This window comes from Narcine bancroftii, chromosome 13 (genome assembly GCF_036971445.1).
Source record: "Narcine bancroftii isolate sNarBan1 chromosome 13, sNarBan1.hap1, whole genome shotgun sequence".
In the NCBI taxonomy this organism is placed as follows: domain Eukaryota; kingdom Metazoa; phylum Chordata; class Chondrichthyes; order Torpediniformes; family Narcinidae; genus Narcine; species Narcine bancroftii.
This window is the reverse complement of record NC_091481.1, coordinates 8,516,647-8,533,631: the sequence shown is the minus strand read 5'-3', so window position 1 is coordinate 8,533,631 and position 16,985 is coordinate 8,516,647. Positions and strand designations below refer to the sequence as shown.

General features: G+C 41.9%; 1 protein-coding gene across 2 annotated transcripts in view; it reads left to right on the top strand.

The window, feature by feature from the left end:
- Positions 1 to 8,997: 8,997 nt before the first annotated feature.
- podxl (podocalyxin-like) overlaps positions 8,998 to 16,985 on the top strand; it is a 230,836-nt gene continuing 222,848 nt past the window's right edge. For both annotated transcript variants that reach the window (XM_069910129.1, XM_069910128.1), the window contains exons 1-2: positions 8,998 to 9,204; positions 13,157 to 13,283. The gene's annotated coding sequence lies outside the window, so the exon portion shown is untranslated. The remainder of the gene's footprint in view (positions 9,205 to 13,156; positions 13,284 to 16,985) is intronic.

The window sequence follows — 16,985 nt, the reverse complement described above, 5'->3', positions numbered from 1 at the left end:
TCAATATTTTAGATCGAAAACCTTTATCAAAAACCACTCTTTCTTTCCCACTGATGGTGCTCGAGCACCAATTGTTATTTCTTTTGTTTCAGATTCAACTTCTGTAGTCTCTTGCGTGTCTTTGATATCTTTACTTTGATCAACATGCCTCCCTCAACTCTGGCCAACCCTGAGGTAGTCAGTGCCACCAATTTTTGTCACAAATAACAACAGCATCAGCACTTTGGAACACTCCACTGAAAGCGCCTTGTGTTCACATCCCTCGACCCTTTCCCTAGCCTATAATCTTTGCCAAGCAAACCCTCCGAGATTTCTCCACTCTCGGGCCCAAGCTCAGGACTTCTGCCTCTAAACTGAACTCTATTTTATAAAGTTGTCTGTTTAAAAATCCTTTGCTAAAGCTTTGTGTTGTCTGTTCTTAATATGTCTTTATATGGCTTGCTGTCAACCTTGGTCTGATAATACTTCGACAAAGATGATTTTATTACTTTGAAGTCACATTATAAATATGTTTGCTGAATATTTTACGTTATTTTGAGAGAAGAGATAAGCAGAAATAAAAAGCTTTCTTTCACAGAGATACCATTATGACTGAAGTATTAATGTTATTACATTTTTGTTAAATTGAGCAGGGCCTGCCATCTGCTTAAAAGAAAAAAAAGTTTGAAACCCTTCACAAATTCTCCTCTAATTTCCGTTTTCCTCTTTTAGATCAAGGTTCCATCAGTTCTAGTTGTCAACTATTGCGCTGTCAATTATTATGGAAATGATACCAAGGAAGCCTGTCTCCTATCCCAATATTCATGTACAACCTGTAGCTTCATTTCATCTGACCAGCCATATAAATCTCAATATCCATTTGCTAATCAAATTATATTTTAGTTTGCAGTTGACTCCCAAAACCTTGACAGCTTTTTTGTCGGAGAGAATTCTTGAGTTCACCTATAACTTTGTCTTCACTGAAAGAACTGGCTCTCCTTTTAAAGTTATGGTGTCATATTTAAGATTCCTTTATTGTCATGTAGTACTACACTAAATATAATAATTCAAAAAAATTGTTTACTTTTGCCTGCAGCAAAGACAAACAAGGAGGTGCCACTTGCATTGCCTTGTGCCCCCAACCATGAGAGAACGAGAAACAAAGAGAGTGCTTCAGAGACATCGAGGGTCCATGGATTCGCTTCCAGCACTCCCGCAGCCTGTGCAGCCACATGGCCACCAGTCCAATCCATTGGCGAATCCAAGCTCCCAGATCCGAACCGCCAATACAATGAGAAAGCCTCTTTGAGAGCCCTTCTTGCCCAAGGCATCCACTTGAATCCCAGTTCCGATACCCAGTTCCCTCAAGCAGCCCACACCTTGTTCAAGTTCATTTATTATCATCTGATTGTAAAAGTACAACTTGACAAAACAGCGTACCCCAGTCCTTGGTGTAAAACATGCAAAAATGCATCCAGACATAACATACATATAAATAAACTATACATATAATCTGCAGTACACACACACACACACATAAGTAATAAATATTGTTTAATCAATAGAATCTCAATGGGTTTGTATGAGCAGTTCATTCAGTTGTTTAGCATTCTCACCACCAGTGGAAAGAAGCTGTTTATTAGATGGTGGCTCTGGCTTTGATACTCCTGCATTTCTTTCCCGATGGGAGTAGCTGAAAGGTGCTGTGTGAGAGGTGGTAGGGGTCCTCAAGGACCTGTGTGAGGCCTCCACCCAACGATCCCAGTAGATCACATTGCTGGGGTGGGGGGGAGGAGGGAGATCCCAGTGATCCTCTCTGCTGCTCTTGTAGATTGACTTCGATCCAATGCTATACAGCAACCATGCCACATTGCGATGCAGGACAATCCTAATTGGGATTCTGTAGTAAGATGGCAGGATGATGACCAGTAGCCTTGCCCCCTTAGTCTTCTCAGAAAGTGCAGTTGCTGGTGTGCCTTCCTGACAAGTGAGGAGATGTGTGTCCATGATAGACACCTAGTGGGGTTGTGTACACTTGTATCTAATGATCAATCAACTAACCTACTCATCTATCTCTCGATCTATATGGTCATTTGTTGGTCTTCAATCAGTGTCCCAAATAAGAAGTTCTTCTGCATACCCGTGTGTGCTCCTAGCGATTCAGCTGATGCCTAACTTCAGAATAACAAAGGTGTATATCAATGGGGCAGGCTTTGGCAATTTGATTCATAGTATTCAAAACTGAAATACAATCTCAGCTGGAAGAAAACTGGAAATTACTTAGCAGTTCATAAACGCATCTGTGACCCTACTCTCATGAGAAATGGATCGGAGGTTAATCCACAGGACCATAAGAGAGCCAAAGAGGATCACTGAAGTCTCCTTCTACCAGATCATTGTCTGAAGAGGGCACAGAAAATCTCATTGAGGGCCCCTCTCACCCTGCACACAGCATCTTTCAGATGCTCCTGTCGGGAAAGAGATACAGGAGGATCAGAGCCAGCACCGCCAGGCTGAGGAACAGCTGCTTCCCACGAGCAGTGAGAGTGTTGAACGACCAAAGGAACTGATCACACTGACCCTCCGAGACCTTCAGATTCATGAAACAATATTTATATGAATACTTGTCCTGCATATGTATTGTTTGTCTGTATGTGTGTTATGTCTGGCTGCGTGTCTGCGTGTTATCCACTGAGGACTGGAGAACTGTACTTATGCAATCAATGACAATAAATGTAATTAGTTTAAAATACTAAATTATTTGCTCCCTACAAAGATTAGGAGTAGGGCCACTCAGGCTTGCCAGGCTGTTTCACTTTTAATAAGATCATTGCTGATCTGAAAGGAACCTCATCTCCATAATTCTGTCCAGTCATGACCTTTCACCCTTCACTTGTCAAGAAAGTCTCTGCTTCTGGCTGAAAATTATTCAAAGGTTCAGCTTCTTTGAGAAGCAACAAACTGACCTCTGAGAAAAACAATTTACTGTTGTAAATGGGTGATGCCTTTTTAAAAAAAAATATTATCAGATGGCCTTCCATTCCATATCTGACAAAATCTGGATCTTGGACCTTATCACAAAATGTCACAATCTGTTCACGCATTGAAAGGAAAGTCAGCAGATGCTGTGATTGAGGGAACAATACACTAAAGTGCTGGAGAAACTCAGCAGGTCACACAGCATTGAAAGGAAGTAAAGGCTAACTGACGCTTTAGGCCCGACCCCTTTGTCAAGGTATGAGCAAAGAGCAGGTGGGTGTCTGAAAAAAAAAGGCGGAGGAAGGAGAAGAGAGGAGGGAGGAAGAGGCAGGGGGAGGAGTACACACACATATAAGGGTGCTGGAGAAACTCAGCAGGTCATCCCTCCTCCCTTTGCCCCTTCCTCCCTCCTCTCTTCTCCTCCCCTCATCTTTTTGCTCCTAACTTGATGAACAGCTCAGGACTGACACGTTGGTTACCTTTTACTTCCTATAGATGCTGCACGTCTTGCTGAGTTTCTCCTTTTGTGTACTACACCTGTTCACGAGAAAGGTCATCCACCTTTTTAATCTCAATAGAGAAATAACAAATGGTGCAGCACAGAATGAGGCTGCCCAGCTCATTGTTCTCAGGGGTTCACTGATAAAGGTATCTGCCCTTTCAGAAGACCCTTCAAATATTTACCCAGTTAACTACAGAATCTGATTGTACCATCCTTTCAGACACGAAAGGGACAGCAGGGTTAGCATAATGGTTAATGCAACACTGTTACAGCACCTGCAATCGGGACCAGGGTTGGAATCCCAAGCAGTCTACAAGCCTATAATGTCTGCATGAGTTTCCTCCAGGAGCTCCCGTTTCCTCCCACCGTTCAAAACGTACTGGGGTTGTAGATTAATTGTGGACCGAAAGTGTCTGTTAACCATGCTGTGTGTTTTAAAAATATTGATGTCATTGTTAGAACAGTGGTTTTCAAACTGCCCCCTAAACTCACATTCCCTATGCCATCTGTGATTAGTAAGGGATTGCTTAAGGTGGGATGTGGGTGGGAAGGGAAGGTTGAGAATCACTGCTCCAGACCCATTTGTTACTGAAATATTTTGCTTGAGAAAAATTGTAATTGACTCATTTCCTTTGGAGTTAAGAAACCGTGCACATAATGAGTCAATTAGGGACGATTAAAACAGTGGTTTTCAAACCTCTTTCTTCCCACTCACATCCCACCTAAAGCAATCCCTTACTGATCACAGAGCACTCACGACACAGGGGTTGCTTCAGGTGGGATGTGAGTTTTGGGGGCAGTTTGAAATCCACTGGTCTATGTGCTGAGCTCACTTGAGGACATAGTTACTGGGCTGTAGGTCTCTCTCTCTCTCTGTAACTGTGTTCCACATGCTTTCCAAAGCAAATATAAAAGGTTTAGTTGAACACTGTTCAGAGTTTCCTTACAGTTTGAGTTAAGTTTGAAAACTACAACACATAGATGCTACTTGACCCATTGATTTTCTCCACCAGACTGCTTCTTGCTGCAGATTCAAGCAGCTGCAATCTCTTTGTCATAGGAAACCAAGAGTCACCACCGTTTCGGGCCTGGGCCCTTCATCGGGTATGTTTTGGGTATGCAAGTTTATAGATGTGCCGTTGCTATGCTAAGACAGTGATTTAACTACTTAGCTAGTAATTCCAAGGCCCAGATAAATATCTTGTGATTATGAGTTCAAATCCCACTGAAAGCTGGGTAGTTTTAATTCAGTTAATTAAATAACTCTGGAACTCATTTGTAATTAAAAACAAGTAGAAAAATGGAGCCGATCAATCTTTAAAATGCACCTTGTTCATTTGTTTTCACTTTCATAAAGGATATTTACTCCACTTTCCCAATTTCATCCACATATCACTGTGGACCAGAGCAATAAAGTTAAACCTTTGAAATGGCTCAGCAAACCGTTTGTTCAAATGGACGGGCAATTTCCAACTTTCCCCTTGGTGCCCATTTCCTGTTAATGAGCATGGAGAAACCTCCATCTTATTAAATATCACATGTGCTCCTTTCAAAAATGGACCACTGAGATCTCACGGAGCTAATCTCGTCAACTCTCTCTCAGACCTCAACAATGAATGAAGGGATGAGCCCAAACTCCAATGCACCCCTTGTGGTTCCATCACCCCTTTCAAGGTATTTGAGATATTTCTTGGGCTTGTACTGTTGAACCACTTGAAACTCAAAAAATTAAATGTCATCGGGTGTGCTGAAATCTATGATTCTGTTATGATAGAAAATAAAAGTTTATTTGGTGAGTGAAATCAGTCTGAAGTAATATCAAATAAATACAATCTACTTGGGTGTAATGGGTGATAACATTTGAAAACTGAAGAACCAGGAATTGCTCCAGTGGCCTCGAGACCTTCGTCCAAATTCTTCAGGCATGAAATAAATAGCTTTATAATAACCAAAAGGAGGTCTTGACCCATTAGACATCAAATACTAAACCTGTGACATTCATATTGATATGTCAAAATAAACCAGAGGCTGGACTGGCTTGTTTATTCCTGCTGGGTATTGCCTTGATCTTGTAATGAATAATTACTTTTTTTTTCTCTCTCGGTCTCAGAAACAACACACATTCGAGTAGGTGTTATGCTTAATAATAAATATCAATGTATTTTTGTGCCATTTCAAGTGGAATAATTGTTTGATACAGGACTGAAACATCTGCCCGACACTGGCCTCCATCCTGTGTAACACAATCTTCTGTTTTCGTTCCAGCAATTTTATAAAAACAAAAAAAAAAGCTTTCAATAAAGGTTTGGAGTTTGAAAACAGAGTAATAAGGAACAAGACATTTTTTCACTCTTGATGTGAATCCTGAACAGGATTATTGCTATTGCAGTGGGATTTTCTTTGGTTCTCTGATCTAATCAGGGCTCGTTATTCATTTCTTCTCTTTTATGCAGGAGTTTGGCTCGCTGGGTTTATAACCCTAGGCAACAGCTGCTGAAAAGCTGGTGGAATCACAGGGAAACTGGCTGAGAATTTGACATTCAGGTGCACGGAGCAAAACTTTCCATGAATGAAGGGGATGTGTGAGCAAACTTGGACTCTTTTTTGGGTTAATGGTTCTGCCCCTTAATCTCGTACACCTGGCTGACCCAGTCCCGAGTGGAGTCCCTCCCTCACGGCTCCCAATCTGTCCTCTTTACACTGCACTCAATCCTGATGAAGCTTCGACTCAAAATATCAACCATACATTTTCTCCCACTGACGCTGCTTGGCCTTGCAGAGTGCATTTGGCTTCAGATCCCAGCATCTGCAGTCTCAAGGACTTTTTTTTAAGCTACCTCTAGGACAGTGGTTCTCAATCCTTTTTCTTTCCACTCATACCACCTGAAGCAATTAATCCCTTGCTAACTACAGAGCAGCTATGGCAATATGTACTCGGTGGTTAGGAAGGGATTACTTAAGATGGTGTGTGAGTGGGGGAAAAAAAACTGGTTGAGAGCCACTGCTCTAGGACACCAATTCTCAACAGGGGCCACAGCTCAATTAAATAAAAGCTTTGTCTTCTTTTTTATGTATTTGGCAGGGAAGAAACGAAAACTTGACTGCTTCACAGTGAAAGGGGGCCCATAAAATTTGAGCAGAATCTTAAGTGGGCCATAGCCAAAAATTGGTTATTTTTGGTCCTGTAGGCTGCTATAGGGCATATAAGTGCACTGGAGCTGAGAACTTACATTGGCTGGAAAAGGATGAGTATGGTAGGATGAGAAAGATTATATTGGCCAAGTGAGTGGGGTAGAAGATGTTTGTACAAGGGACACAGTTTAAAATACTCTAATCAATTCTATAAGCAATAAGGGCAAAATTCCTTAGTATTTAAATGGAGCCCTAACGCCATCTCAGTTTTTAAGACAAATAACACAGATTTCATTTAAGTGGCGACACAAGGGACTGCAGATGCTGAAATAAAAATCAGAGTGTTGGAGAAATTCAGATCGAGCAGCATCTGGGCAGAGAGTGGACGGAAGATAACCAGAGTTATGGGGAGAAGGCTGAGCAGTGGGGTTGAGTGGGAAAATGGATTATCCTCTCTGTGAAAAGGGTGCCTCTCAGAACCCTTTTAAATGCATTCCCTCTTATCTTCAATCTATATCCCCCAAAATCTAGACCAGTGGTTTTCAAACTTTTTCTTTCCACTCGCATGCCATAGGTGCTCTGTGATTAGTCAGGGATTATTTAAGGTGGTATGTGAGTGGGGAAAAAAATGTTTGAGTTATGAAACTGTGCACATAACATGTCACTTAGGTACAATTAAACAGTGGCTTTCAAACTTTTCCTTTCCACTCACATACCACCTTAAGCAATCCCTTACTACCATATATTTCATCATACGTCAAGTCAATAACCCCTCAAAAATGGGGGTCGACTTATATGGCAGATATACTTTTGAGACCTTAAATTCATTGAAAAATAATAGATTGGCGTCGATTTGGCGTATAAATCTACGTTTGAAGCACCTCCCCAGCGCCGGAGCCGCTGCTTCCTGGCACTTCCCCACTGCTGGGCGCCACCATAACCACTCCTACCTGGGACCCTGACGTCGCCATCACAGCTCCTGCCAGGTAGGCCAAGATTCCTGCTCCCGCTGGGAGCATGATGTCGCCACTCCAGCTCCATGGGCCAACACTGTTGCTGACTGGTAGACCAAGGTTTTGTTTTACTTACTTAATATATAGCTTTGTTCCTTGCATTTGGGGGGTTTTAAAAAATTTTGGGTTGTTACTGGGAGGCTGAGACAACCCGAAAATGGGGGTCGATTTATACGCCAGATAGACCATAAAACCATTAAAATTAGGCTAAAAAAAGGAGATTGACCTATCTGCCAGTTGACTTGTTTGCTGAAACATACAGTAATCACAGACCACTTACAGCATAGGGATTACTTAAGGTGGTATGCGAGTGGAAAGAAAAAGTTTGAAAACCACTTTACCCTGATTATTTACCTTAACTACGCCCCTCGTGATTTTACATAACTCTATTAGGTAACCTATCAGTCTTCTACGTTCCAGGCGGAGAAGTCCAACTTTATCCACCTTCTCCTCGGAACTCAGGCCCTCCGCTCAAGGAAATATCCTCACCAATCTATGGGTATTTATTTAATTATGAGTCATTAATTTTTAAAAAATATTTATGTACTGCTTGCAAATCACTTGTAAATACATGTCCTCCTGTCTGCATATGTGCTTGTCTGCTTTTACACCAAAGCACGCCGTTCTGTCGCGCATACAATTGGACGATAGTGAACTTGAATCTTTCCAGCACCCTTCTGAGCTCCTCGACAGCTTCCTTCCAGCTGGAAGGATAGTGACAGGAGGCTCACGTGCAGCATAAAGTGATTGAATTGTTGGTTTTCATCCAGTAGCCACTATGTAAATTTATTCAAGTTAAGGTCATTAGCACGTACAACCAGATGAAAGTGTTTTTCCAGACCATGATGTATACCCATACATAATAATCACATAGATACAATATAAAATAAATATTTTGGGATAATTTACTCATTTCGTTTACAAGAGACCCCAAGTTGCATGATACTGTTCATCAATGTAACAGCCTGTGGGAAGAAGTTAATTGCCAGCCCTGATTGTGATGGGGCTGGAAGTGGGTCGAACTCGTCCCCTTGTAAAAAGGGGCTGCCACGTGCAGCAAAACCCCTGTTACCTGGAATTCAAGCCACCGGCAAATAAAACCCAGGAAAATAAATAGATTTTAAACATTAAAATAAACAATGATGCCAATAAAGGTTTGAAGTTTTAAAGGTAAATGGTTTAAAAACCCATTTGGTGGGTTGGGAGCAGATGCGGGCATTGGCTGCCACGTTGCTGGTACCAGTGGTGGAGGGCAGGTAATTACTCTTCATCAGTAATATTACGACCTGCGTACAACTCCCATTATCCGGCATGGTCGGACCCGGCCTATTTCGGATAAACGCTGGGGCTTTTGGATAACTGGTCACTTTTTTTCCAAACCCGCCCGGGAGCGACAAGGGAGGGAGGCTGCTCCCGCATCCAAGGACGGTTTAACACTCACCCAAAAAGACGCTGCCCACCGCCCGTCACCGACTCCTCCCCGCCGGCGGGAGCCCGAGACGCGCCGTCGAGATGGGAGGGGCCGCCACCGCCGCCGAGGGCCCGAGGTCGCTACCAGGGGGTGGCCCCTGGTCGTCGTCCGCCGCCGCCGGGCCTCCGGTCAGTTCAGCTCCGGGAAAAGTTGGGATGAACGGGGATGTGGTAACGGGAGTTGGCCTGTCCATTCGACCGGCTCTCTCTGGGGACGGTTCCCGATGGTGGTGTCGACGGCCTTTCGGCCGGCTCCCTGCTGAGGGAGGAAAGTGCAGGTGTTCAATGTCAAAGGATGGAACTGAAAATAAAGTAAAAAGTGTTTTTCTCGAGTCGTGCAAGTGAAGGGGAGATACAGTCTAGTATTTTCGGATTTTGTCCTATTTATTCAATGCAGGTGTATTAGTTAAACGTCAGAGTGAGTCTCAAGCAACCGGAAAACTTACTTATCCGGCATCTGGATACTGTCGTGGCTTGGTGCTTTGATGGTCAATGGTGGGAACAGCAATCAAGAATCTTTTCACTAAGTTTCAGATGCCGTATGCAGGTGTATTAGTTAAACCTTGTCAGAGTGAGTCTCAAGCAACCGGAAAACTTACTTATCCGGCATCTGGATACTGTCGTGGCTTGGTGATTTGATGAAGTCACAATGGTGGGAACAACAATCAAGAATCTTTTCACTAAGTTTCAGATGCCGTATGCAGGTGTATTAGTTAAACCTTGTCAGAGTGAGTCTCAAGCAACCGGAAAACTTACTTATCCGGCATCTGGATACTGTTGTGACTTGGTGCTTTGATGAAGTCACAATGGTGGGAACAGCAATCAAGAATCTTTTCACTAAGTTTCAGATGCCGTATGCAGGTGTATTAGTTAAACCTTGTCAGAGTGAGTCTCAAGCAACTGGAAAACTTACTTATCCGGCATCTGGATACTGTTGTGACTTGGTGCTTTGATGAAGTCACAATGGTGGGAACAGCAATCAAGAATCTTTTCACTAAGTTTCAGATGCCGTATGCAGGTGTATTAGTTAAACCTTGTCAGAGTGAGTCTCAAGCAACCGGAAAACTTACTTATCCGGCATCTAGATACTGTTGTGGCTTGGTGATTTGATGGTCACAATGGTGGGAACAGCAATCAAGAATCTTTTCACTAAGTTTCAGATGCCGTATGCAGGTGTATTAGTTAAACCTTGTCAGAGTGAGTCTCAAGCAACCGGAAAACTTACTTATCCGGCATCTGGATACTGTTGTGGCTTGGTGATTTGATGAAGTCACAATGGTGGGAACAACAATCAAGAATCTTTTCACTAAGTTTCAGATGCTGTATGCAGGTGTATTAGTTAAACCTTGTCAGAGTGAGTCTCAAGCAACCGGAAAACTTACTTATCCGGCATCTGGATACTGTTGTGACTTGGTGCTTTGATGAAGTCACAATGGTGGGAACAGCAATCAAGAATCTTTTCACTAAGTTTCAGATGCCGTATGCAGGTGTATTAGTTAAACCTTGTCAGAGTGAGTCTCAAGCAACTGGAAAACTTACTTATCCGGCATCTGGATACTGTTGTGACTTGGTGCTTTGATGAAGTCACAATGGTGGGAACAGCAATCAAGAATCTTTTCACTAAGTTTCAGATGCCGTATGCAGGTGTATTAGTTAAACCTTGTCAGAGTGAGTCTCAAGCAACCGGAAAACTTACTTATCCGGCATCTAGATACTGTTGTGGCTTGGTGATTTGATGGTCACAATGGTGGGAACAGCAATCAAGAATCTTTTCACTAAGTTTCAGATGCCGTATGCAGGTGTATTAGTTAAACCTTGTCAGAGTGAGTCTCAAGCAACCGGAAAACTTACTTATCCGGCATCTGGATACTGTTGTGGCTTGGTGATTTGATGAAGTCACAATGGTGGGAACAACAATCAAGAATCTTTTCACTAAGTTTCAGATGCCGTATGCAGGTGTATTAGTTAAACCTTGTCAGAGTGAGTCTCAAGCAACTGGAAAACTTACTTATCCGGCATCTGGATACTGTTGTGACTTGGTGCTTTGATGAAGTCACAATGGTGGGAACAGCAATCAAGAATCTTTTCACTAAGTTTCAGATGCCGTATGCAGGTGTATTAGTTAAACCTTGTCAGAGTGAGTCTCAAGCAACCGGAAAACCTATTTATCCAGTATCTGGATACTGTGTGGCTTGGTGATTTGATGCAGTCACAATGGTGGGAACAGCAATCAAGAATCTTTTCACTAAGTTTCAGATGCCGTATGCAGGTATATTAGTTAAACCTTGTCAGAGTGAGTCTCAAGCAACCGGAAAACCTATTTATCCGGTATCTGGATACTGTGTGGCTTGGTGATTTGATGCAGTCACAATGGTGGGAACAGCAATCAAGAATTTTTTCACTAAGTTTCAGATGCCGTAAGAGATTAACAACGGTTCACATATGCAAACACAGGCATCGAGCCACATATGTAAGCTGAGCCTCCCAATCTCTTAAAGGCCAAACATGAAAAGGAATCAAATTTTATTACAGAAATGACTAAGAAACGAAACAGATGCAGGGCTGTCATCTTTCAGCAGTTAAACAATTATTTTGTGGTTAATTCTGGCTCTCGACATGCACCAAAATAAAATGTTGAAAAGGATTCGGAAAGGATCATCTTAGCAATCCAGAATCTCTGCACTGTCAGATCCCTCCAAATGCACAAGAAGATAGTTGACAACCTCACTTTTTTTTAATGATGTCAGTCTTAGAATAATTCAGCCAATGTCACTCTGTGCTTTAAAGTACTAATTGCAAAGGCAAGAACTTAATGGAACTGGATTAAGTGCTTGTAGCTGAATCTTTCCTGTAATGATCAATACATTCCCATCATCTTTTTTTTATCCACCATTGTCATGGAGATGCTTCGATTGGTGAGTGTAATTAGGTCAACAACTCCGTCAACTGAGGAAGCAAGCACACTAAAAAAAAAACAATGTTTAATTAAGCCTGACACCACTGGGCAGCATTGAGAGAGTGCTCCACAGTCAGAGGTGTTGATTTTCTGATAAAGTAGCAAACTCTCTCCATGTCTGCTCTCTCAGGTGGAGGTAAATGTTCCCATGATTCTAAGGGGTGTTCTCGAATTGTTATAAAGTTAATGGACTAGCATCCAGGTGCCAAGATTAGGATAGAACAGCAGGTAAAAATGCTGCCTCGCAAAGTCATTGAAGAATACTACCACCCTGCACACAGCATCTTTCAGTTACTCCCATCGGGAAAGAGATACAGGAGTATCAGATCCACCAGGCTGAAGAACAGCTTCTTTGTTGGTTTTCCACAGGATCACAGTGCAAACATTGATATGAACCACCTTAGAAAATAAATTAAAATAGTAAAATAAAAAGTCAAAGTGAGGCAGTACCTACGGTTCATTATTTATTCAGGAATCTGATGGCAGAGGGGAAGAAGCTGTCCTTGTGTTGTCAAGTGCTCGTCTTCAGGCTCCTGTACCTCCTTCCTGATGGTAGCAGAGTGAAGAGGGCATGGCCTGGGTGGGCCCTTGAGGATGGAGGCTGCTTTCTTAAGACGCTGCCTCTTGTAGACGTCCTCAATAGAATAAAGACTGGTGCTCTATCGTTCAGTATTAGATGTGAGATGGAAAGATGGCTTCTTTTCAAGAAGAAAAACACATTGAGTTCAGCAATGTGTTTTTAGCTTTAATTTTTCTGACCTACCCTTTGACACCACATTCAGAACAGTTTATATATCCTCTTGCTGGGTGATTTATTTATAAAAGACTCATAACACAGTTGAACTGAGTGAGCTGAACCCTAAACAGAGAATGGAGGAGAACTAGTTGAGACAGAAATAAAACAAGGGTTGAAGAGAAACAAATTATGTTCACGTGTTAACATCACTGAACAAACTTGTCATTTGGAAAAGGGATTTGGCAATGATAGTTGAAATGTGTACTTCAGAGAGATACCTTAGTAAAAAATAGGAGATATAGTTGTGAAAGTGCATGTAAATCATTTCAATTCCTGCAAGAAATGTACCAAAATAAATTAAAGGGTCATGAATCCGGCATGTTTTCCAGAAGTTGACCCAGGACAGGAAGAAAGCATTCAAAATTCTACCAAGCTGAGTCGAGAAATTAAACCTTCCTCGAGTCACGGAATGGACACAATACCTATGTGAAGATCAGAGACAGAAAATGTGAAGCTGTGAGTCATTCTTTTTTTTAATAAAGTAAAGCTGTATATTCAGGATAACATATGTGTATGATGTATGCACACATGCAGTGTAATTACAATGAGAACAATGTGTTTATTTTAGCAGCTCCCTGTGTACTGACAATAACCACACCAGCATACACCACTGGGTCACCAGTGACCTTGTATAGCTAAGAGAAAAATGTGGAAAAACTTTTATAAGCATCGAAGCATCTGGATTGTCTTGACTGACAGGCAGTTGAAAAAAGATCACAGAAAGGAAAACCTTGAATGGTTGTAGTTTGGGATATAATAGTCTGTTTCAGCACAGTAAATACCTTTCAAAATGACATTTCTGTCAGGTTTCTGACTGCAAAACGCCCTTGTCCTATGGAATGAAGCAGGTTGTTTCCACTCCATGGATGTATTTAATATAACCACCTGCAGTAGATGTGAATCATGCAATTATATCAGGTGATATAACAGTTACAGTGCAGGAGACCATCCTGTTTGCAGTGGCTGTATCGTGCAAATCTCCAGGCCCATCTTCTCTGTAAATCAGTATATTTTCCTCCATTAAATATTTATCCATTTCGTACAATTTGTCCTGAAGGCCGTACCTCCACATCTGTAGACAGTCCATTCAAAATTCCAATCCCATGCATCATAAAGAGTTTGTGCCTTATGCCACTTTTAAAAAGTGGTGTTTTAATGGAGCAATCAATCAATTGATTTAATCAATCTCCTGAGATAGTCCAGACATTAGAACCATAGAACACTACAGCACAGAAACAGGCTCTTCCAGTCATGCCAAACTACTACCTATTACTGCTTCATCCCACTGACCTGCACCCAGATTCAATTTTTTCCTAAATGTTAAAACAGGTCCCACATTCACCACTTCAGCTCGATCTACACTCCCATCATGATGGGCTCCCCTAATGTTCCCTTTAAACTCTCCCCCTTTCACCCTTAACCCATGTCCTCTAGTTTTTATTTCTCCCATGGTATATCTTTTAGCTGGAAGAAGGCAAAATACCACAGGCATTAAAAATTATAATACGAATGTTGCAAACATTGTCAAGAAAGAACGTTGGGACATTATTTCAAGCAAAAACCAAATATTTGCAGAAGATAGAAATGGAAAATAATAGAAAACACTGCAAATACGCAACCAGTGAGGCAGATTCAAGATTCAATATATTGTCACATACACAAAATACATAAAAATCTTTCCTGCACCTGTAGACTGAGAAATAATGTTTTAGGTCGAGGAAAACCAGAACTAAACAAAGTTAGAAATCAAACAAGTTTCATGTTGCGGAGCAAGAGAAGATTGCAAGGGTCAAAGGGAATGTCTACGGTAGGGTGCAGATTAAGTTGCGATGTTGCCAGATGTGAGTGCCACTTTTTACAAAGCAGCAGCGAGATGATTAAGTTTTGTTTACTACAGGTCGACCGCATCCATCACTTCTGCTGAAGTTTTAATTCTTTCTTCAGTTGCTTGATCTGTGTTACCAGCACTTTAAGTATTCACAGTATAGGCACTCCCCGGCTTACGACCATAATTGGGATCAAAGGATCAGTTAAATCTCAAAATGGACGTAAATTGGAATTTTGCCCACATGTGTGGAGTACCGAAGTCTTAAAGCAAACTTTTTAATCAAATATTTTTCTAATCATAGATTTGACAATAACAAATTAAAGCTTCCTGAATTTGTTAATCAACCTTGGTGAAGGTTGTCCATGCTTATCTTGTTAGTTGGCATTGTGGGGTCCCAGGGCTGGGCGTGGCCATCTTGATTCCTGTGTACATGCACGAGTCTTTGGTTGGTGCACGCGCGGTGGGTTCGCTTATTGGAGTTTGGCTGTTGCATGAGAGTTAAGCACTTCAAATGATAGTGAATTCACGCCCTTAACTCTCGCATGTGTGAACCCACCAGGCATGTGCCAACCAAGGAGTCGCTCATGCGCACAGGAATGTGTCCCTGTGATAGTTTGCCAAGTACAACCTAATCTGTGTAAATTTTATATATTTTTTTTTAACTTTTCACTCGTATGTGCAGATGGACGTAAATTAAGTAGGTTATGAGTCGGGGAGTACCTGTACTATATATGGAAATCTTTGGAACATCAGCCAGTCTTTTCTTCCAAAGGGCTTGTTTCTATGCTGAGTAAAACGCAAAAGTCTGTGCATGGAACATAGAACACTACAGCGCAGCACAGGCCCTTTGGCCCTCAGTCTTGCGCTCACCCATATATTCTTTTTTAAAAAGTACTAAACCCACCCTACCCCTGAACCCTCTATTTTCCTTTCATCCATATGCCTGACTCTTAAATGCCCCTGATGTCCCAACCTCCACCACTATCCCTGGCAAGGTATTCCAGGCAGCCACAACCCTCTGCATAAAAAACATGCCTGACATCTCCCCTAAACTTCCCTCCCTTCACTCTGCACACACGTCCTCTGGTGTTTGCTATTCCTGCCCTGGGAAACAGGTGCTGACTGTCCACCCTATCTATGCCTCTCATAATCTTGTACACCTCTATCAAGTCTCCTCTCATCCTTCTACGCTCCAAAGATAAAAGTCCCAGTTTTACTAACCTTGCCTCATAAGATTTGTTTCCCAATCCAGGCAACATCCTGGTAAATCTCCTCTGCACCCTCTCCATAGCTTTCACATCCTTCCTGTAATGTGGATGCTGTGATTGTAGTAAAAACACACAGAAATGCTGGAGGATCTCGGCTGGTCTCACAACGTCCACAAGAGATAAAGATATATTACTGACATTTTGGGTCTGAGCTCTTCTTCAAGGTATAAGCAAAGAGCAGGAAGACATCAAAATAAAGAGGCTGAAGAATGGCTTGGGGAGAAGTCCAGACCAACAAAAAGTGTTAATCAGATATGATAAGATGAGAGGTGAGAGCTGATTTGGGATCTGTGAAAATAGACAGAGGGAAAAGGGAGACAGAGCTGGGGGGAAGGAAACAGGGGGAAGTTGAAAGGGTGGGGGAACGGTTTAACAGAAACCAGGAGATGATGTTAATGTCATCTGATTGGATTGTGCCCAGACGGAAGATGAGATGTTGTTCCTCCAATTTGCAGGTGGCCTCAATCTTGCAGTGCATGAGTCAGGCATGACAGCAAGGTTTATGGGACGGGGAATTGAAATGGTGGCCACTGGGAGATCCATGCTATTGCACTGGACAGAACCAAGATGTTCAACAAAGTGATCTGCCAATCTGCACCCAGTTTCTCCGATGTAGAGGGGACCACTCTTCTGTAGTGTTCTATGGTTCTATTTCCATCGACTAAATCTGTGGACCTTCTCAGAAGATGGATTAATTAAATTGATTGGTCTTTTAAAACACCATTTTTCTTGCACTAATTGTAACTGTGAATATTTATTTATTTATCTATCATTTTGTATTTATTGCCTCTTTTTCTGTCTGGGCATATTGTGATAATTTATACTATAGTTGTTGGTGTATTTTAAGTGTCTGTGTGACTTCAGCAAATAAGAATTTGACAATAAGCTCTCATCATCATTCATCACTGATTAAATACCTTGAATGCATCCATGATTAAAGGAAAAGCTCAGAATAATATTTCCTCAACAATTCTTATCGAACAAAGAACGGTTCTCCAACAGTGTGATTTCAAGGAGAGCCTGGTTTATTCTTCCAGTTGTGGAGGTCAAGGTTTAAGAGCA